Source organism: Sinohyriopsis cumingii, chromosome 2 (assembly GCF_028554795.1).
Source record: "Sinohyriopsis cumingii isolate HCF-2022 chromosome 2, ASM2855479v2, whole genome shotgun sequence".
Classification (NCBI taxonomy): Eukaryota; Metazoa; Mollusca; class Bivalvia; order Unionida; family Unionidae; genus Sinohyriopsis; species Sinohyriopsis cumingii.
Genome location: NC_142962.1, coordinates 46,383,109 through 46,406,391, shown reverse-complemented (window position 1 = coordinate 46,406,391; position 23,283 = coordinate 46,383,109). Strand labels below are relative to the sequence as shown.

Genomic DNA, 23,283 nt, shown 5'->3' with positions numbered 1-23,283 from the left:
GCCATTTTTCAGCACAAGATAGGCCATATATGGCGGCCAGTATAACTGGTGGAGGAAGAACCCTGGAAAACCCAGGAAAGAACCACCGACCCACGAGAAGCTACTGGCAGGCTTTCCCACGTACCCACGCTAGCCGAGCCTTGGACTCGAACCCACGCAGACAGAGGTGAGATGGCAGTGATCCGGAACGGTGAGCGCTTTAGACCACTCGGCCACTCGGGGCCCCTCTTTTTAAGTAACATCTTTATTCAAACTGTTTACGTTTGAATCATGCTTAGAAGTGGTGTACTCACCATTAATTGTTTCCTGATTCTGTAAATTGATCAAAGCATTTTTCTCCAATTTTTAAGCAAAGAGTTAAAGATGCATTTCCATCGGACTGGAATAATAAATTACACAATTCTCTCTCTCTCTCTCTCTCTCTCTCTCTCTCTCTCTCTCTCTCTCTATATATATATATATATATATATATATATATATATATATATATATATATATATATATATATATATATATATTCAAAGATTATTCAAGTACTTGCGTAACCATAAACATCCATCAGCTTTGATAAAACTAAGACTGTCTTTCCAGAATCCGAGAACTGAAACTGGGAGATATGAAAGCTATGTAATCGGCTGAAGTGAAATTATGTTTTCTACCGTCTCAATACGCATCGGCAAGTTGTTGATCGATTGCTTCAGTTGCTTAAACATGTCGTCTCTGACAGACTGTGTGATTGATACTCTTTAAGCACAAGCAGTTCAACCCTTAAAAGCAAATAATTCTGTTTGGTTCTTCAGTCAGTGGCACACACACTTCTAGGATTGATTTTGTGAAGAAGACTACTTCTGTATCTGTTAACTATGCTGTTGTCAACGTCGTTGATGTACTGAGTCATGTTTGGCTAAGTGGGCAAGATTGATATCCAACACATTTTGAGGAAGTTATTATAACATTTACAATGTAAAACCCTTCAGCATCCAAATATGACAGGAAACCGTGGATATCTTTCGCTAATTTGACTGTTGCTACTGATCACGACAACGAGTGTGCAAGCGCTGTTTTCACTCCGCATTATTTCTCAGTGTAAAATCTTTTGTTCCTTTCACTGTTTCAAACAAAATCTGTCAATGCTCCTCGACCTTGACATCATCCGATTTAAAATCCATGAGGATTATATGCGCTTACTTCATCTAAATACCAGTCAGTAAACATTTAAGCTGCCTCTATATCAAGGCATCCAGGACTCACTGTTTTTCGTACCAGACTGACTACCGAACTGTTCTGGCTGTATGTACCTCCATAACATTTACAGCACTTGTGCCATTTTGACAGGAAGGTAGCATATTGAATTCGTTTTTATTGGTGTTTTATGGCACTCGAACGCATAGTGTGGAAACAAGTTTTTGCTCACGGACACGCTACGAAGCAAATCATATATTCATTTAATACCTGTCTTGACCCGTTGACAAAACATCACACATCAAGCTTACTGATACAATGTAAGTAAAATGGTTTGTTTGTAACTCATCACGATCAGTAATGCCCCGAGGGGCGGGGGTTGGGGGTGGTTGTGGTGGTCGGGAATGGTGACATTTCCAATAAATTTTGTTCATGTACCTGCCTAAAGCGGATGAATTTTAGAGTTGTGTAGCAACCATAAACCAAAGGGTCATTATTTGTAGGTTTTGTAATTACTACTTGTGCAAATATTGTAGAAGCTTAGTTCTTCTCAGCCCCTTATGTTGTAAAATCTTTGCTTTATTCAGCTGTATACCAGCCAGTGGCATCACTAGGGTGGTGCGGGGTGGGGTGGGGTGCGGACCACACCGGGTGACACCAAAATAACTGTCTATAAAATTTTGAATTTTTGTGCAGGAAGGAGGTCCATGGGGGTGACACCATGAGTTACCGCACTGGGTGACACCAACCCTAGTGACACCACTGCTACCAGCACATCATTATCACGAATATGTTTGCATTATTTTGGGCAATTATAATACAACAACTACTACTAATATTATTATTAATAACACAGCAATATTATGATTTCAAGTGTATCTACAGCGGAAGTAGCATTACAGAGGTAATTGATTCATGTGGAAACCAATGATGACACACTTCCAGTTAATTAATTGGGAGTGTGTCATCTTTGGTTTCTCCATGAATCAAACTGGGAGTGTGTCATCATTGGTTTCTCCATGAATCAAGCCTATGTGCAGCATTATCGTTATTGTCGTACGATCAGCAGCATTGTTATGGGAGGTAAATTATTCATACATGAGATTGGAATTCGATAATACAAAATTTACAGCCACGGGTGAACAGTAGATAGGTTGAAAAATGTATATGATGAGCACATATCTTCATTTATTTAAATTGCCTCCTTGTCAAATGCAAACGGTATAGAACATACTTTTTTCTCTGGACTGTGACAAAAATGCTTGTCCTAAAATTATTTGTTTTATATATAAAATTACGTGTTGCTTGAATGGGGTAATTGATCATATCTATGGAGTCTCGTCTCTTATAAATGTACCTAGAGTTTAAACATAACATAACCTAATTTTCATTTACCCGATTGGCCATTACCATGTATATACATAGGCATACAAATTCGTCTCCATAAAATTGACGGTAGCACGTTTAATAGAGTAACAAATATATCGCATGCAAATTCATATATATATATATATATATATATATATATATATATATATATATATATATATATATACACAAGTTTCCATCCGTATAAAAAAAAACAGCACATGCAATATTAAATAAGATGAAGAAAAAACATTTGCGCATTGTTGGATTTAAGCTGAGGTCGTCAGTATTTGAAACGGTCATATTTACCTCTAGCTGACGTAAGCGTTGCTAAAATGCTAAAAGTTTCTTGGTCATAATGTTATCAATACCTTCTGCCTGGCAGTACAAAAGATACACACACACACACACACACACACACACACACATATATATATATATATATATATATATATATATATATATATATATATATATATATATATATATATATATATATATATATATATATATATATATATATATATATATAACGAGTAGGCGTTACTTGCTAAAAATACAACGCCTGACAGGCGTGTGTTTGGAAATAAAGGCGCTAATCTCCTACGATTAACTACCAGGAAGATTTTTCTGAAAGCGTAAATCATTTGAGGAAATTGTATTGCCCAGAGGTGGCGCTAATCTCCTACGATTAACTACCAGGAAGATTTTTCTGAAAGCGTAAATCATTTGAGGAAATTGTATTGCCCAGAGGTGGCGTTCATGATATGTTGTTTTCATGATAATTACAGGAGACTCAATATGCAATACTTGGCAAAGAATTAAATGGACAAAATTAAGTGTTCTCAAATCATTCTGAAATATTTTGAGTATGTCAACCGATTTGAAGGTGACTACATGATAATTGTTAAGTAAATTGATACAAAATGTGTTCTCATATCCTTGAGTTTGAGTATAATTAAATCATTAGAAACAGTCTCTCTCTCTCTCTCTCTCTCTCTCTCTCTCTCTCTCTCTCTTAAAATATGTTTTACCCTCTCCGTATCTGTCCACCTGTCTATATATAAATCAGTGCCTGATTACTCCATTAAGCACCATAAGCACGTGTTTAGGGTACCAGAAAAAAATTCAGATTAATTAATGATAATAAAACTGATTGAATTATATATGACCATTTCGATCTGCATGTACAAGTGTTTTGATTTGAAATGATGGCAATACTGGTATTTTCCCACCATTTTAGCTTTTAATATTGTTTTTTTTAGTGATGTGTGCTTAGTCGTGAGGGACTGCCGTTTACCATGGGGACCTGGGTTCGAATCTTCGTAGAGTACGAATTAAAAAATCTCTAACATGTATGATATTATTATTTGTATTAAAATATTAATTCTGCCTACTATTATCAAACCAGGGATAGCACTTTCCGTTCTGTCTGGTGTATATTTTTAATCCTCTATAATTAATTCTAAATACCTTGATTTTTTTTTCTTAGGAATCCGGAATGACTGTGTAGATACATGAGCATGAATTACTAAGTCGTCATGCGAGTGTGTCTGCTACACACCAGTGCATTTAACACCGACTGAGCAACATAAGTTTTTGGTGATGTTTGCTTAGTCGTGAGGCAATATGGGCTCGTGTGTGCAGGCAAGGCGTTGCGACATCATTTATGGAGTAGCTGCTTACCAACCGGTCCAGCAAACGTGAACGCCCTTTCATCAGAATATATATGCATGAAATCGATAGGAATATGATTTATTTTCTCAAAAATTGCGATCATAACATTTGTTATCTCTATAGTCCGCTGACAGACGAGACGAAAGTACGTCGTTGCTAAAAGTTGACCTGGATCTGGCTATTTGCATCACTAGTCACGTGACTACACAAATCTCGCAACCTACATGTCAATGACATCAGAGGTCATACAGTCACGTGATATCAACAATACACCAATTCTATTGTTACTGTAGGAAAACAAAATCGAACATTTAAATGAAAGTCACGTAATTTTTATAGAAAAATAAAAAAACCCCATAAACTTCTCAAAATATTTATTGTGAAAACAACAACCGAAAATCTGTAATGTTGCAGCAGTTTGAAGAAAACCAGATTCACTACGCAGATAGCACATGTCAATGTGGTAGTCACGTGACACCAACTAAAACATCGCTGACACGTGCTCGGTACTTGAAAATGGTTTTCTCCACCCTGCTGCGATACCGACAGGTTTCTGGTCGTTGTTTTCAGAATAAATATGTTGAGAATTAAGTGTGCATTTTATTTATTTACAAACATTAAATGACTTCTATATAATATGTCCAGATTCTTTGTACAACAACTTTGGAAATTTGTTCTTTGTCGATATCATGTGACTGTATGACCTCTGATGTCATTGACATGTAGGTTGCGAGATTTGTATAGTCATGTGACTCGGAATGGAAATGGTCAGATCTAGGTCAAATTTCAGCAACGATGTACTTTCGTCTTGTCTTTCAACGGATTTAAGACATGCGATTTTTGAGAAAATAAATAATATTCCTATCGATTTAATGCAGGTATATGTAGGTGAAAGGTCGTTTAAGCTTGCTGTTCCGGCAAGTAAGCCGCTAGCCCATGTCGACACCAAATGGAGTCGGCGAATTCCGACTTTTCGATAGGGAATGAGCTTAAACCCTACACCCCAACATAAATGTCCAAATATCAAAACATGGGGTGACAAGGGTCAGAGCAAACTCGGACTAGCAGAGAAAATTGCGTTTATATAAGGTGAGGATTGAGTAATTTATTAAGGGTTCCTTTTATCATATGTTCTTGTTTTAACATCGGTCTGCAGACATGTTTATTGCTTTGTTTAGGTATAATTTCAGAGGAAAACATTTGAAATATTCGTTGGAAATACAAAGTGCTGCTTGGTCTAAAATATTATTCTGGGTCTGTTTTGAATTTATTCCGAGGTGTTCTGGTCAATGTCATTGTGATATATCAGTACTGTTGGCAAGCCAGTCCATTCGAGGATCTGGAATTCATTCAAAAAATTCGATTCTTTAGGACTTGTGAGAGAACGTTTGGAATTATTTTGGATTTCATTCATAATGCTGTCCGTTCCTCTTAAATTTTCACTGCATAGCTTTCATAATTAAATTGCTGAGATTCTGTATTCTACGTCGCTATGTTTGCTTGTATATTTTTTAAAAGATTCTCAGGGTTCATCCTGAGATTATTCTAAACGTGTTACATACTGTACCGGTTTATCAGACAGTGAGATCGATCACCACTTACATTAATATGTATGTGTACGAGAGTAGTGTATCGGGACGGTTTACGGGCAATGGGAAGATACATTACAAGACACACACCCCAGGACGGTTTACCGACAAGATTTTTCAGACCCCCCCCCCCGGGACGGTATACTGACAATGGAAATTGAATATGGAATATTGGGACTGTATACGGACAATAGGAATTGAACATGGGAAATATTGGAACTGTATACAGACAAGGGCAAGTTGGGTTGTTGCATAGGAATAATAGGAATGCGACAGGTGAGGTGACGTCACGGTACCTGACATTGGTAACAATGTTGCAAGGGGCTGATTTCAATCGGACCAAACAGCGGGAAAAAAACAAAGAACGCTTGGCGGGGTGGGACTGGCGGGACATAGACATATATAACACATACAACATATATACATAAATTGATGAACATTAATCTATCACACCTAAACTATAAAATTGACTAAAAACTTTTTTTAGGCAAAGAGAATAAATATCTTTTCGAGGCATATGAGTGGCTCTGAAAAGGGCCTTTGGGTTTGTTTTGTTTAATGTCTTCTTTTCGTCCACCAACACCTTATCTTCCCCATAACATTCTTATTCTTCTTTTCTTCTCCTTTTCCTCCTCCTCCTTCTTTTCTATATCCTCTTTCTTCCTCTTTTCATTTTACTATTCTTTTTATATCTTAGCATTCCATGCTTTCATCAGTTTTTTCTCCTCTGTATCTTCCGTTTCCTCCTTTTCCTTTTTAATCAGTTCCTTTACTATTTCTTTGCCTTTTTTGAGATTATTTAACTCCATCTTCACACGATGTACGCTATAACTCCTATATTTAACTTTCAACAACAGTTCTTCGAACATCCGAAGCGTATCTCGTACCTCCTGTAATTTCATCCTCTTCTCCATGTTCTTCGTTTTATTCCGTGTAGAATGGCACGAATGACGAACGCTTGACTTTATTCACTTCAAGCACGGACGTGAAGGAAAACATACATTACACTCACTTCACATATTATCTAGTATCCACACATAAGGGAAGGAAATAACATAACATTATCTACCATCCACACAAACGTACGCGAACTCATACAAACCCCAAATATAATATCCACACAAACGTACGCGAACTTGTACAAACAATATCTACTATCCACAGAAACGTACGTGAACTCATACAAACATAATATCTACTATCCACACAAACGTACTCTAACTCGTACAAAGACACACACAACGTACACGCACTCATACAACCACACACACACACACACACACATCATGAAAGGAGTGTTTAGAATCTCACTATTCCACATGCACACGAATTGGCAACTTGAATAGTCTCTTTTCTAGAGATCTTGTTAGCCCTGAAAAGGAATGTGTTTTGGAACTTCAGATGCACCAGCTTAATGCTGGCACCTCACAGGCCGGGCACCACAAATACATCTTCTACTTCAGTCCTGCTCCCAATTTACATTTGTTCCTGGGAGCGCAAAAGCGGCTTGAATGGCCTCATCCCAGTCTTCACTTTGTGAGATAGTGAAGACTTCCCCCTGTCTTCTATTTTGCAATCGGGGATGATGAGGTCTCCTTATCTCCCGTACTTGTGTTGATAGTAGTAGTTGTAGTAGTTGTTGTTGTTGTTGTTGTTGTTGTTGTTGCTGTGGTGCTGGTAGTGGCTGTGGTGCTGCTACTGTTTGTGGTTCTGCTACTGGTCGTGGAGGTGTCATCACCTCAGGCTTGACATCATACAAAGGTCTCGGTATGAGGTGAGGCAGGGAGGTGAGGCAGGATCCCTCTCTTCTTTTCCTTCTCCAGTTCTTACCTTTTCTCCTCTTTATCCTCTTCTTCAAGTCTGGTAACTTCGGCTATGGCCTCCATAGCCAGCTCATCTAGAATGTGCCTGGCATACTCCAGGTGCATACAAAGCTCTAAGTTTTCACTTCCACTCGTCGTATCGGATATTTGGCAGTCGTACGGATCAAAGTGTAACTGATGTCGTTTTCCACTTTAGGAAACACTTCCATGCCGCACACATAGAGTCTGACTTCCTCGATTTTGGTTTTGTAATCAGCAGCATCAGCTATCAAATGGAAAGCATATACTACGTTCAACATATACTTCCCATGCAACCACATGTCCAAATGCAAATGATCCATTAGTTCTAAAGTGTGTCTATCTTTGATTTTGTTTCGTCGCTCTTCAAATACATCATTCTCATCCGATATTGTGTCAAACGTTTCTGCGTCCTCAGGTTCCTGTAGCATGCAGGCACCCAGATGGGTGTTTTTGGTGTCTGTTCCGTACGTAAAGAGATTTTCCAGGTAGGCACGGTAAGGGTAAGTATCCATGCTGATGCTGACTAGTTTGTTATTCAAGTACAAATCCGCTCCGCTGAACAAGAAATGCAACAAATTCTCAGTGTCGCCTATAGTATCTCCAGCCGTATCTTGAATTTTGACTCGGGCACAAGTGACTGTTATTCAGATTGATGTAATTTTTAGGCTGTCCATTGACTTCAAATGGGAGCTGAATCCGCCAAAGAGAAGACTGGATAAAATTCAACCCACCGAGATTCTTGCGTCGTCATCATAATGGGCGGCATGGCAAACAGATGAGTTCCGACTTGGAACAGGCGCAAAACTCTCGGTGCATCAGTTTTACTTCAGTCTCTCTGTGATTTTTTTTAATAATCAAAAACGTCTAAGTCTCGAGCGGATCTTCATTTCTTAGTATTTCTACCTTTATGACTGTGAAGTCCTCTGGAGGGGTGTATTTGTCGTCTCTTTCTGCCTTGTCCTTGTTGTGGCGTCAGGGAAGCAGGGATGCCTGACTCTGCAGCGTCCAAGGCATTTATACGAGTTTCTCGCCGACCCAAAATCTCTTTATCCGTTTGAAGCAAGATATTTTTGCCTGTTCTCAAGAAAGCTTCTTTTGGGGTTTGTTTGTCAATGATGCAATTTTGAAGAAATTCTTTGCCTTGCGTCAATGCGGCATCTTTCAAGGCGTGCAATCCTTGTGTCACAATCGGTTTCAACACGGGGGCCACCGAACGAAAGGCCGATTTCAACATATCTAAAAAAATGTCCTTGCTGTCGAGCGAATCCTCGATACACAGGATACATGACTTACAACTCGTTACAATCGTTTTCGAAAATTGTGTTTCACTGTGAGTTTTCCTTTGGTGAAAGGAATATTTCGTTCTAGATCTCCTTTTATAGCAATGTTGACAGTGTTGAAATACGACTTACGGACGGGCAGATAGTGAGAATGTAGAAATTCGCGGTAAACATGATAGGTTTTTCCACCTTCCTGGTTAGTGGTCGTGGTAGAATCCACTTTGAAAGAAATGATACGCTGTAACGGTATGGAGGTGTGTCCCACCACATTGTCCTCCGCCACATCCGAGTAAACAAATATCAAATTCAGTCCTCGGTTCAGTTCTACAGGGTATTTAAAATTCTTGTAAAATCGATCGTTGTTGTTAATGTATCTGGAATTGATTACCATGTGAGGTCTCTATCCAAAATGTCAAACAACTGAGGACAAAATGTAATGAACAACGTTTTGGCATCCTGAAATTTCATCAGGAGGCGACAAACTACTTCATGGTTATTCGGTCGTAACAGATTTGTTCAGTCTGGCCAGGACATTACTAAACCGCGCGTTGAAAATACTGGTAATCGTGTCAGCCAAATGTTGACCGCTAAATAATAGCCTACCGGAATTTCAATTTCATAGGTGCTTAAGGTAGTTTTGGCTGGTGAAGTTTTTTTTGGTCTTTGTAAAAAGATATTTTTGGTAGTCAACTCTGGTTGCACTTGATCATTCAGGATTTCGACGTAAAAAGTGTGTTCATCTTTGGTGATGTTTTGGATTCATATCGGGTGAATCATTTCCACCAAAGCCACTTCCCACTGGGCTTCGTGATCTAATTGGATAGTCCGAGGAATTTGGTCGTGAAACAGCGCAAAGTGTTGTTAGGAAACACTTTCATGGAACTCTCACTGGGTAACGTTAAGTAAAATTGGTTGTTCTTATTCATAATTCCAGAGATCTGTTGTACAAGGGATCGCTCGAAGTGAGAGGAGTATCTAAAAGAGGATTATTATGGTGGCTGTTGTTGGGGTGGTGGCTGTTGTTGGGCTCAAGGCTCCTCTTGTTGTTCCCGTTAGAGGAGTATTTCACAGAAGGATTGAGAAGAAGGTAATCGATGCAACTGCTCAATAAAATGATCCACAATTGTTTGTCTCCTTGTTGCATACTCAAATTGGCAATGGCTGCACCAATGACATAATACACTACAAAGATTTGGCAGAAAAGGACGATTTGCGTTTTAGGCACAAGTTCTTCACACCACACCCACGAGGGTTGCTTTTGTAGATCATGTAGAGAAGAACTGGGCGAAGGAGTGGTTACTGTGGTGGTGGCAGCTGAGGCTGTGTTGAAGGGCATGATGGTCACTTCCTTTTACAGTCTAAGACTTGCGAAGCGTCGATCCAAGAGTCAAAACTGGAAGGATATCCTTTCCAACGTACTTTGACTTCTTTGACAGAGCGTTTTCTCACTTTACGTTTTCTTTTTTAGTCATGTGTTGTAACTTCGGCAAGTCAAACGTTCCCTTTAACACTTCCCCGTTCATGTCTTTCAATTTACACAAAACAATTCAGTGGTCCATTTGGGTAAGTACTTTTGTCGAAAGTGCGTATGGTTTGTAAATGCTCAGCCAATCTCCTGTTGCCAACACTCCACCTTTCTTGGGGACAGCCATAGTCGGGGACGTACCAAACAGGATCTCAAAACGGTCACTTCGTTGTCAGAAGTGACTTCTTGGGGCACATTTGATGCTTAGATGGCAATATTGGTTGTACGCTTGGACCAGGTGCGGTATGACGTCGATGTACTTGCGAGTGTGTTGATGCGTAAAATATTTCCACATGGGTTCTTTCAAGGTGCGTTGAAAACGTTCCACTATGCTGGCTTTGGTTTCGGGATTCTCGGTGGTGAAAAATGAAGAATGTAACGTTTCTTTAATTCTTTTTGGAAAGCTTGGTTCAGAAATGCGGTGCCTTTGTCGATTTGCCATCGAAGATGGTGACGACTACTTTGTTTCAACACTCGTTTGAGGTCTCGCACTAACTCTGCTCGATTTGCAAGTCAATGGCACGACCCAGACAAATTAGGAAAAGATGTTGATGACACAAAACAAATATTTTTAGCAATTTCTAAACTCCGTATCTCGCAGAATGGGCTGTAAATGCAAGCTAACACCTTCTCCATTTTTGTTAATAAGTCACCCACTTTTCACTTATGCTACTCATTTTTACGTGTGGTATTTTCTTGGATTGTAATGCTTTGCGTGTCCGGCGAGCAATACGTGTCGAGGAGGCGTATGTCTGAACAGAGGTCATCGGTTCTTGTTTCACTTCTGTCTTCACCTTCCTTTTCTTTTCTGTGAAAGAAAGGGTCGTCATCATCTTTTTAATCCATCCAATTCTGGATGTAGGTGGTGTTGTTAACTTACGTACTTTCTCTGGTGCCGTTGTTAACTTGCGTACTTTTTCTTGTGCAGTTTGAAACTCTTCTTCGTTTTTCTGGCTTGGTCATTGGTGGTAGCAGTTGTGGTGATAGAATTTCATCAGAGTCTTCAAATCTTTCAGAGTTGGTAGAGCCGTTTCGTCTAAAGCTTTCTGGTGAAAGAGTTGAAGTCGTTGCAACACTTGACCGTACCGTGGTGATTTTTCCATTTCTGACAAATCGCTGAGATCCATCAAAGGTTGAAATTGTTGTTTAACTAGGGCATCTCGGTCAAATGTGGATTGGGAGATTGGGAGGTAAATGCGGGGTTCGTTGCTCTTGCCAACGATGGAATTCTATCCATCCCTAAAGTAAGTTCTCGTCCTTTCATCAGATTCCAAAGATCACGCCTGAGATCTTTTGACCCCAAAGGTCCCTTTTATTTTCTTGGTCCTTTTTATATTTCTTCAATGAGCCCTCTCAGCATTGTTCCCGATACTCATTTCAGAAGGGTCCTACAACATGGTTAAAAATCCTCTGCGCTGGACCATGATCTTTATATTTTGACCGATGAGAATTTTCTTTTGGACCATTTGGCCATTTGTCGAAGAACGTGTCGATGCTTGGCTAAGCATTCTTTTTGATGTGGAGACAAAGGTACTGTGCCTTTCAAGACGTTCAGACAATATTCACACACGGTATCGACGACACGTTTCGAGGCAGTTTGAATGATTTGTTTCGCATGGATGGAGGGGCTTTGGACAGGACGGACAAAATTCCCAATGCTTGGCTGAACGAGGAGGAAGTCCTTTCCTTTTCTTTCCCTTAGGGGTAGAAGAGGGTTTGTTCTGGAGCACAATAACACTGATTCCCATTCTTTACTACATGTCCTTTTTATACTGGAATGCGTGGCCACTGATTGTCTTTACATAGTATCAACTTGATGACAGGTAACACGCGTCGTGGAAGGGTTCTGTACTGACTAAATCGGGAGAGTTCTTGCTTGGATAAATCCAGCAAACTTTGTAACATGCCCAATCTCTCTTGAACTTTGATCGTGGGGGCAGGTACTTTGTGAACAGCTGCTACTGCACCTAAGGAGGCGGAGGGTGTCACCGCTGAATAAGTTTTTGGAGACGCGGCTTTTCATTGTTTCATGAAATGAGGAAGAACGGGTGTCAAATTAGACTTGGCAGGCATCACCAGCAACGAAGAAGTGGAAGAACCTGAGGCTACTGGAGACGCGGTCACCGTCGCTGCAGATCGTGGTTTGCAAATGTAAAGTTGCGTCCTGACCGAAGTGTCTCTCTTGCGATTAGAAGCTGTTTTCTGTGGCTTTTCTTTTTCTTTTTCTGTGTCTGTGACCTGGTCTTGATACCGTTGGTCTTTTCCTTCTTCTGGGTCCGTTAGGCTTATGTTGGGAGTGAATGTTTTCTTGGGAAGGTATTTGGGGGCATTGGGATCCTATTTTAAGAGGGAGAGGATGATGGCACCGCCTACAGAACCGCTTCCTCCAGATTTCAAAATGATCTGTTTTTTGGTTTGAGTGGGGATGCAGAGATCAGCCAGTTGCGTCAAGGCTTCTTTGTTTCACGCAAAAAAGTGTTTGGTTTGATGTGGAATGTGAATGATGCCTTGGAGTAATTGACGTGCTGTCACCGTAAGCCATCGTAAGACTTCTTTGAGACTGGCTTCTAAGACACGAGCACGTATTTGTGGATTTTTTCGCGACTGATGCCGTACAAGGCACGAATCAATTTGACGGTAAGATGAGATTTGAAGGAACGTTGACGCTATATGAGACAGACCCAAAGCGTCTGAGGTTTTTATAGATTTGTTGTTGTTGTTAAGTCGACGACGGGGACGTATACACGACAGGCCTTCCGTCTTGGCACCAGTGGTGAAATAGATGCGTACGAATTCGCAAATAATTGGGGGGCGGGTAGTTGGTTTTATATCCACGAGTAAATAGGCGTGTGGGGTTTGAGTGGCATAGTTGTACGCATGAGTCAGCCAAGGCGTTCCTAACTGTTTGGCTAAGACTTGCACTTGCGATTTATCTTTAGGGTTTTTTAAACAATACCACATGATGAGTATTGAGACGAATGGTGCGATGGGCTTTACTTTGTTTAAAGAAATTTTGGGTGATGCAAATGCCACTGGCATTACGATGATGCCCTTTGCACGTAGACCACATTTTAATGTCTTCTTCTTTTCTCCTATCATGTTGTCGAAGATGACTAGATGGGTTTCACTGGGTTCAGACACGCTCCTGTCGTCTTCACCAGGAATGCCTTTCACAAACACGATGGAATCGCCTTGACTTTCTCGCAAGAGGATGTACGCCGATTGCCACTCTTTGTAATACCACATGATTCGTTGAGGTGGATGATCGATCAAATGATGTTAATGTTCGATCAAATGTTTGGCAAATTCGGTTTCGCCTAAACCGCTAGGTCCGTCAATTAGCATGTTAAAGGGGTTGCCAAGATACAAGGCCTCCCAACTAGCACGATCTAAGTGTTCGTCGATGCTTTAAAAGTGGATGAAGAGGAAGCAGAGACAGAAGAGGTAGCCATTGTAGTGCATGGAATGTCACTTTTGACACGAAGACAGACAAGACAATAGTTTTTATACTTTTTTCATGACACGTTTATTGCAATCTTTAAAAGTGAACAACACGAAAGACAAAAATACATTGAAGCCAAAGGGTTAAGTACATCATTAAAATAACATAACAACGATCAAAGTAGAATATACAGAAGGCACTGTACAACATGCTTTTGGTAACAAAGGTGTCCTAGGGACAGTGTGTTCTTAAAGTCTCTACATTGGGTACAGTCACACAGGTGTCTTCCCGAAATGGTGTTTCGGGAATGTCCTCGACAGTCCTGTCCTGAAGGGAGAGGTTTTCCTCGGTGACGGGTTCTTCGTCTGACACTGTCACTAACACCGGTTTAAAAGTTACTTTTTTCACTGGACGTTTGAATTTAGGATTACAACTCTTGGGCATAATTGGCCACTTCTTTGGTCCAAGCCTCGAAACCTCTACTTTTCCAGTCACGTACATCTGTCCAGTGAAGGTGTAAGTTGCAAGCTACACACATCGTCGAACACATCTTCAGTAGCTAAAAGTTGACGAATCTTTTTTCCCGTATACGTCGAGAAGTATCCAGATGAAGGCGCAAGGCTTTTAACAGAATAATTCTTTCGTGGACACTTAAAGGTACCACTTTCATGTTTTATTAGGCGGTAAGTACTGTTCGTAAAGAGTCCACAAGGAATCGGCTGGCACACGAAATCCCAGAAAGCAAGTCACTAAGACACACACCACACGACAACCCAAATTCATTGGAACCAGTACTTGTAAAAAGATATGGTAATCCTGCACAGTTTAAATACGGTCATTAATTTCCTTCCACGGAATCTGTTGTATCACAACTGATAAAGGTTGTGACATGGTAGCCCGTTTTTACACCCTTTTTTCGGAAGCAAAACGTTTACTTTCTGCAAAGAGATGATTGTACTCCAGTGGCGAATCTAAATGGTTCAGTCACTAACATGCACATCACACGCCGTTCAGAAGTTTTGTCTTGAACTAAACTTACGTTGTGTAAAAGATTTTGACAATCCTCTAACTCTTCTGGAATTCGTTACAGCATGTCTACCTCGTAGTAAACAAACAACTGGAAAATTTTGATCTGAATCAGTCCTCTTATAGCATGCTCGAACCATTGGTGTAAACAACGGTGACGTAATCGATGCAATTGTTCTTTGCGTTAAACTTGTATTTTTACCAGCTCTCGGTAAATGCGGTCACTCAACTCCACAGCCGAACCACGAATGTACTCTTGTAAAGTATTCATTCGGTGTCCTCCAGTAATCAGGAATCGCTGGGTCGTGGCCAATAGTTCGTTTATATTTGTGACTGAAGTAGTGTCTTCCCATAATCAGTCGTTTTTACTTTGGAAAAGAGCATAATTTAAAAATGGAGAAGTAATTTTGAGTTTCACTTGACCAACTCTCGGTAAATGCGTTCTCTCAGTTCCAGAGGTAGATTCTGAATGCCCTCTTGTAAACTAGACATTCACAACAGTGTTTTCCTCTCTTGTCGGCGGTAATTAGAGTACTTTTTGTACAGAACTTTTCGTACTCCAGTAGCGAATCGAAATGTTTAAGTCACTAGTTCACACACTACACATCGCACAGAATTTTCCTCTAGAGACAAAATTTGATAGCGTAAAATATTTTGGTAATCCTTTACCTCTTCCTCTGGAATTCGTTGTAGTATGGTCACCATGTAAGTAGTAGGATGAGTAGCAACCAAAGTTTTCTGGTCCTTGTCCAGTTCAACAATGTCTGACCATTGGACCACTTTTCAAACGAATCAGTCCTCTTCTAGAATTAAGGTACCATTGGTGTAAACACGCACAGCATCACTTTCCATGGTAGGTGTAGTGGTAGTAGTAGTCATAGCAAAGTTCCCATTATGACCTGCTGAAGCAGTCATAGCAAATTTCCCTTGATGTGGTACTGAATCACGGAGGTCACAGCGTACGGCATCCTTGCAACCGCAAGGCACAGCATGGCACTCGAGTTTTCTCTCGCTTGAAACTTGCTGTTTAAAAGGATTCATCGTTCTCGCTTCGTCAAACTATCGGTCTTGGACGTTTTCCCTTTTTGTATGCTGACCAATATCGACGTGACCATCCGGTAAGTGAAATGATTCGCCTTTGGACTCGCTTCTGGTACACGATTTGATACACTTTTTCTAAAAGCCGACTGATGATTTGGTGTGTGGCTAAAGGTACAATCTTGTGTGGTTCGTAGGTAGTCGTTCTAAAATCGATATCATCTCCAGACGGAAAAGCTTCTTTTAGAACGCCAAAGTTCACCACTAGACTGAAGCGTTACTTGAGAGTCAATCCTTTCACCTTACATTTGGTGTGCACTTCTTATGGGTCTCGGTATTCGTGGCCTGAATTTTTAGGACCGCCACTAGCAAAACTTTAAATCTAGTCAGGGTGCTCGTCCGTCCAGGCTCCTAAACGGTCTCCTTCGATGTCAGGGTAACAATAACTCAGGCGATTGATGTAGATGCAACTGCCCGTGTCAAAATACAGCACACTATCTCCTAACAGTTCTAAAACTTCGTACTGTTTTAAGCGAGCAGAGCTGTCACGTATTTCGCAATGATCATATTTCCTAATTCGCCGGCTTCTACAAAGTACAGTTCTTCTTCATAATTGACCAAGATCAAGTCTTCAAGAAGGACGTCCACATGTTTCATGTATTTGGTTTTTTCGTGAATCATCTGGAAGTAGCGGAAGGTTCTGTTAAATACTTCGTCTTGAGTAAACACGGTCGTTGTGCCAGTTTGCCCCACAAGCAATTTAATATCACTTTGGCAAACGATCGCCTTCTTTCGTTTTTCTTCGCGTGGTCTGAAGTAATGCCTTCCTGCTCCCAGTATTTCTTTGAATTTCTTTTGGTCTTCTGGTGTGTTTCACCAGGAAGGATAGCCGCTGTCTTCTTGTTTCAGTTTCAAAAAGGAATCCACGTAGTCTGCGAAAATGCATTTCTGAGTCTCGTCACCCTTGTGATATTTTTCTGTCTTGGGAAAGTGGTAAATTTCGTACACTTCTAACAGTTGGTATCCCAAGTTCAGAGCTTTAAACAATTTCAAATTGACCCACGTTCCCGTCAAGACGCGTCTTCCTGGATGTGCTGACAATCCTGGTCTTGGTTGCACGTTTCGGCACAAGTACGACACAAGAAAAACATCAGCGAGAGGCAAGACTTTGCATTTAATCAATCTTTCGTATTGTCAAATGTTGTCCAGGTCGATGTGTTGCGTCCGCAATTGTGGGTGCCCTGCGGAAAAGTGACAATATTTGCACACGAAAGGATACAGCGAACACAGATCTAAGTATTTGATTTCTTCTCCTTTCTCCTCGTCGGCGTGGTACAGCAAACAGGTTGGCTTCGGTATAGAAAAGGTGCGGTACATAACCTTTGGTTATTTCTGTCATTTGAAACGTTTTAGACATTCGGCTCAAAGGCATGGCCAAGTAACTTATCGAATATTTAGACTGCACTTGTCGCACTTGCATGGAAATGATTTAGGCTCCATTCAAAGTTACTTTCGGACGTTCGGTATTTTGTTCCGTATAGTATCTGAGAATAAACTGTCCATCATATCCCGAAAAATTGTGAGCCATCACCGTTGCATTGCGGTAACAAGCTCCGTAACGTTCCATGTCCTCTTGGCTCCACGTCCTCGTCAAGATCCATTTGACGAAATCGGTTAGCGTGTTTGGTCCCCCAAAGATTTTTTCACGTCCTCCAGGAATTTTGCTACAGTTATAGCAATGACTAAAGATAGGCTCTTGTATGCACTTCTCGCACGCTCTATGAGCCGCGCAGAAATTAGGAATGTGAATACCAGTCTCTTTCATGCATTCGAAATCGAAAAGAAAAAAATGAAATTGCCTTTCTTCTGGTCATCGTATTCCTCATGATGTTGGAAGGGTATTTTTGAATGAAGCATTCGTGTTTCAAATCCACGATTTGATGACAAATGTGACATCGTTTCTTTCCTGAACATACGAGTGCCTTGGCATTATTGGTACGTATGCCTTATCCACAGGTAGGGCACAATTTCAGCAGTTGACAAGCACTTTTCTTCTGTGAACCTTGCGTCTTCAGATGTTATTGGTAAAAGTGCGCTGACAAGTAGGGTAATGCAGTCGTGGTTGTCCTTGGTCTAGACAGGGTTGATAGGCCAAACATCCTTAGCATTTCTCTCCACAATGCTTGTTTTGCTCTCGATTTTTATAGCCATAGTTACATTTCTCACAATAATAACCATATGCCAGAAATGAGGTGATACTGGTAATGGTATTGAAATGTTCATCGTGATGATAGACGTGAATGTATTTTCCGTCTTTGAAATCTTTGCCTGCAAACAACAGAGGTCCGCACACTTCTTGAGGATGTACTTTCAAGGTGTAGCGTGGATCCAAGATGTCTTGCAGCTTTTGTATTTCAGGAATCCCGCAGGGTATGTCTATAGATAGTCCCGCTTTCTGTAACGAGAGCTCTGTTTCTCTTTGTCGTTTGGTTCGGATCGATTTTTGAATAGCTTGCCAAACTCTTTTGCATTTGTTCGTTCTTGTCGGCATACGTTCGTCCCACCACGATGGCACGGGCTAAACACATCTTTTCTTGAGGGTTGATGATTTGGACGAGGCTGCGCTTGATGTTATAAGGTTTATCACCAATAACACCTTTTTGCGTCATGTCCCTTGAGGAAGAGAATCGTCGGTCATGAACAGTGTCGCTTTTCCATCGGTGATGTAAAACTTGTCCTTGGATTGTTGCACGTGTTGAATCTTGTCGATGACTTTGGAAGGTGTCAGCTCTGCCGGGCTGCTAAGCTCGGTCCAAACGGGGGACTTCAAACTGTCGTGATGAATGGAAAGTCTCAAGCGATTTTCTTCTTTGGCTTCACATTGCCGTTTTAGTGTATTTAACAATGAACCCCACACCTCAGTGATGAACCCCTCTGCTTTCTCCGACGGTCCTTCGAACTTGAAATCTTTAAACTTGACCGTGTACGTGTAATCCGTAGTTCTGAATTTTCTAGATGAGCGCTTTTCCGTCTCTCGAATGTTGTAGTACTTTTGAAGAGTTAATGGTGGTGAACTTGGTTGGGTGTAGACTATCTGGGTCTGGATTCGGGTTCACTCATGTTATCTTCAAAATCGCTGGCATGAATTTGAGCCAAGACTTCAGCTACTGTGCGAGGCGATAAATCACGTTTCTGCCTCTTCCTTTCTTCTTTCTCCACGAAATGATAAGATCGTTTCATCTTGACTGCAAAAAGGAGCTATGACTACATTTTAAATACCGTGGTTCCCTATATATCCATATCAGACCAGTGTATATAAAGAGGACTAATGTCTTTCCTTTTAGTATTTATTTTACTCTCAAACCTAGTAGAACAATGGAAGATCCCACACAGATCGAACTTCTGATCAGAGATTTGCGAGGTATGATACGAAAGTTTTCTTCAAATAAACCGACGGACTACTCCTCCTCCTTCAAGATCATAGTCAAGATACTTGCTATATCTGTAAGAAGAAAGGGTATTGGGCTATAGAGTGTCCAGACCGTCAAAAAAGCAAGACAGCTGTCAGAAGAGACACAAGTCAAGATACCTGTTATCATTGTCAAGAAAAAGGATATTGGTCTTCCGAATGCCTTATAAAACAACAGGAGCAAGTGAGGAAGAAGTGGAGGAAAAACTTGTGAAGGTAAAGAAATTCAAAAAAGAGAGAGTGAACAAAGACACAAAAGAAGTCTATGAACTTTTTAAAGTGTTATGTGGTGTATTGGATTGTAAAATTTGTACCAGAATAGACCAGACAGAAAGACTTGTCTCTTGGTTTTTGATTTTTTTAGAATATGGACTTACACTCACGCACTCATACACGTATATCATGGGGGAGAAAAGGGGCATTTGAGTTTTAATTGATTTGGCAAAAGGAATACTATCTCTTTTCAAGAGAGGTGGGACTTGCTTCTGTCGATGATTTGGTAGAAATCAGTAGGGTTGGTGTCTCAGGTGTAGAAACAGGGTTGGGCTGTTTGGCTTGGGAAGGTATGTTTCTCTTTTGTCGTATTAAACAAGTCTGATACATTTGTTTTAAATTCCTTAACTCTGTCAAAATGTATAAGAGTACCATCACTGTTTGACTTTCACTGTTCTTCTCTCCTGTCGTTTGCTTCTTCTTGCCTCTTGTTCTTGCTGTTGCTGTTGAAGGAGAAAAACTTGTTCTGCTTCTTTTTCTTGCTGTAAAAATTTCTCCAATTCTTCTTTCTGTCTCTGCTTAAAATTCTCGACGTGTGGTAAAGAAGGATAAGGTGGCGAAGGTGCTGCTACCGGAACAAATTCTTGCGAAGAAGAGAGAAAATCACTAAATCCCAATTAAAGTTGGTCTCTTCTGAAGTAGACTCGTGATAACTTGGGTAGCCGCTGCTATGCCATCGATTTTCGTCTCCACGGCCGTTGCACCCCAATCCATGGTCATCTAAGTGTAATTCATGTTTATGAGCTCTGTCGCATTGATTCACTGCGCACATATGTTAGCGCATCTATGTAGGGAAAGTGACGTCACATATAGCTCTCTTCGGATTGGAAGACATACTCCACCTTTTGATTGAATTTTTTAACGCGTGTTAGGATTGGTGAAAGAACTCAATCCGTTTCGATCCGCTCTTCCACTATAAATAACTGCGGTTCACTTCATTCCCTTCTGTTCTCGTCACAAGATGTGGACTAACGTTGAATCATCTACTCTCGTCAAATCATCATGGTCAATCAACCGGATCACCGATACGAGCGTTTGGAAAAGAAGGATCTATGTAGAGAGACAAGACGTCTTAAGAGAGTCCTCGTCTACGGTCCAGAGGTCAGAAGAAGTTTGAGGAAGAGAAGAAGACATGCGATTCCCTCTTTGTTAACTGAATGATATTAACAAAGAAACCATATTCCCTTTTCACAGCCACTCATATGCCTCGAAAAGCTATGTATTCTCTTTGCCAATTTTTTTTTTAAAAGCCGATTTGATAGTTTAGGTGTGATAGATTGATGGTCATCAGTCTATGTATGATGTATGCGATATATATGTATATGTCCTGCCAGTGCTACCCCGCCAAGCGTTCTATGTTTTTTTCCCCCGCTGTTTGGTCCGATTGATGTCAGACCCTTGCAACATTGTAACAAATGTCCAGTACCGTGACATCATCTCACCTGTTCCATTCATATTTTTCTTATACAACAACCCAACTTTTCTTTGTCCGTATACAGTCCCATTATTCCATGTTCCATTCCCATCGTTTGTAGACACTCCCGGGAGGGGTCTGAAAAATCTTGTCCGTAAACCGTCCCACGAGGGGTCTTTTAAAGTATTTGCCTATTGTCCGTAAACGGTCCCCATACACTAATTACGCCTGACAGGGAAGAAAAGAAAATTAGGACAACATATGGGTCAGTATATGGGCTAATAAATGCTTCTACATTCATTTGAGTCATATGGTAGTTTATGGTGATGTTTAGCACTGCGCATCAAGCTTCAGACACGCAGCATCTTGTCCCACCCAAGCACATTATCCTGACACAAGACCGACCAGTCGTATCACTAAACTCTTAATGCTGAGTGCCAAGCGAGGTAGCTGCTAGCACCGTTTTAAAGGTCTTTGGCATGCCTCTGCCGGGGTTCGAACACGCAGGGACGCTCTAACTGCTTAGGCCACCGGAGCGGTCAAATCTTTAATACTTGCTGTAATACTTATGAATTTATCACTGACTCATTTTTTCGATGCATAAATAGTTGTTATCGAAAACAGCTCATTAGTTACTTTGAGTACACAATAATTCATTTTGATCACCTTGTACAGTTCAGACTTTGTAAAAGAGAAGAAAGAAAGAAATGCAAATATAAACTTACATCCGATTACCCCAGTTGGTGCAATCAGGACAGGGAAAAAAGGGCAAGTAGCATGTGCATTTAAGAGTGTGACCACACTTTTGTGATCTCCCTTGTGACAGTATCACATTGTGCTCAATGTAGCACGCTTCATTAAAGACCAAGGGGAGATCACTTTGGGTGGCGATAATCCCACAACTACCTATACTACCTGCCTATGATTGCCTTACATAAAACATGATGGTTTAATAACTAGACAACGGATATTATGTATAATTTCCATTGAAAACTTTTTATTTGGTGTAAGCTATATTAATACAAATGACTGATCACGTGAAGTCATATCGTCCTGTCGTAGCGCATTATCTCCCGACCAACTACTGAGAACAATTAGCTCGATAATATTAGTAAGTCAACAGTTTGGTGTACCTGAAAAGAAAGTCATCAGAATGAATATGCGATACGAGAAAGATCGAGTCAAAAACCGGTCGAACGTTTATTCATACCACCCAACTGTAGAATGGCCAGTGATCGTAAAAAATTAATGCAATAACGTCGATAACGTTAGTATTAGCCCAATTCATCCAGTAACTCAACGTCTATTACTTTCTCTGACAACATCCACTTGCCCATGAGTTAGTATATAATTTTGTCATCAAGTAAGTAACGTTTATCGTCATAACAACCAACTCAACCCAATTCTGAGATTATACTGTACAATATGATTTATTGTTCTTATGGTGTTCATGAAGGTTCTGTGTAACCCACCTTGTAACGCTGTGAAGTAATAATCATGGGTTACTCGCTTCCTGACGATACTTTTTTTTATTCCCTTGGCTATTTTTTAATGTTTCCATCGCAAAGTTTAACTGAGTACATCTTGCTAAGGAGTCCGACAAATTCTGCGATAGGTACCGACAACTTTTTATCCTTAAGTTCTCCAATAAAATTCTCATTAACCGGATCATAGCATTCACCAATGTGCCGACAATCCGATATATATATATATATATATATATATATATATATATATATATATATATATATATATATATATATATATATATATATATATATATATATCAACGTATACGTGTTCCGTCTTTAATTCAAGGTAGAGACGATGCCGTCGTTGAACAGTAATTTTTCTCTACTGCCATATTGCTTTTTGATGAACCCGTAGTAAAATTCGTACATCATCAGCTTGGATAACCCCATCACGATAAATCCGCCACTAAATTATCGTCAAATATTTTCATGCCCACAAAACACGGCAAGACTGCTAATTTTTCTCGCCTGGTAACATCATATACCAACTCGACTTTGACACGCTTCATCATGTTTTCCATCGTTTTACCGAACACTATCTTTTTCATCACCTTGAAGAAATCCTTCCAGAAATCCGACTTGCGTCTGTTCGGCTAGCGGTATTAAAATCAATGTAGGTTCTAA

The 23,283-nt window shown here is 40.4% G+C and overlaps 1 protein-coding gene across 3 annotated transcripts in view; it reads left to right on the top strand.

Moving 5' to 3' along the window:
• LOC149804763 (uncharacterized) overlaps nucleotides 1-23,283 on the top strand; it is a 64,401-nt gene that overhangs the window by 7,785 nt on the left and 33,333 nt on the right. Inside the window, exon 2 of one of the 3 annotated variants that reach the window (XM_089944118.1) lies at nucleotides 3,816-3,905. The exons of 1 other annotated variant lie outside the window; for it this stretch is intronic. The gene's annotated coding sequence lies outside the window, so the exon portion shown is untranslated. Of the gene's footprint in view, nucleotides 1-846; nucleotides 1,503-3,815; nucleotides 3,906-23,283 lie in introns of those variants that run through there. One more of the 3 variants, XM_089944109.1, reaches the window with a different exon arrangement.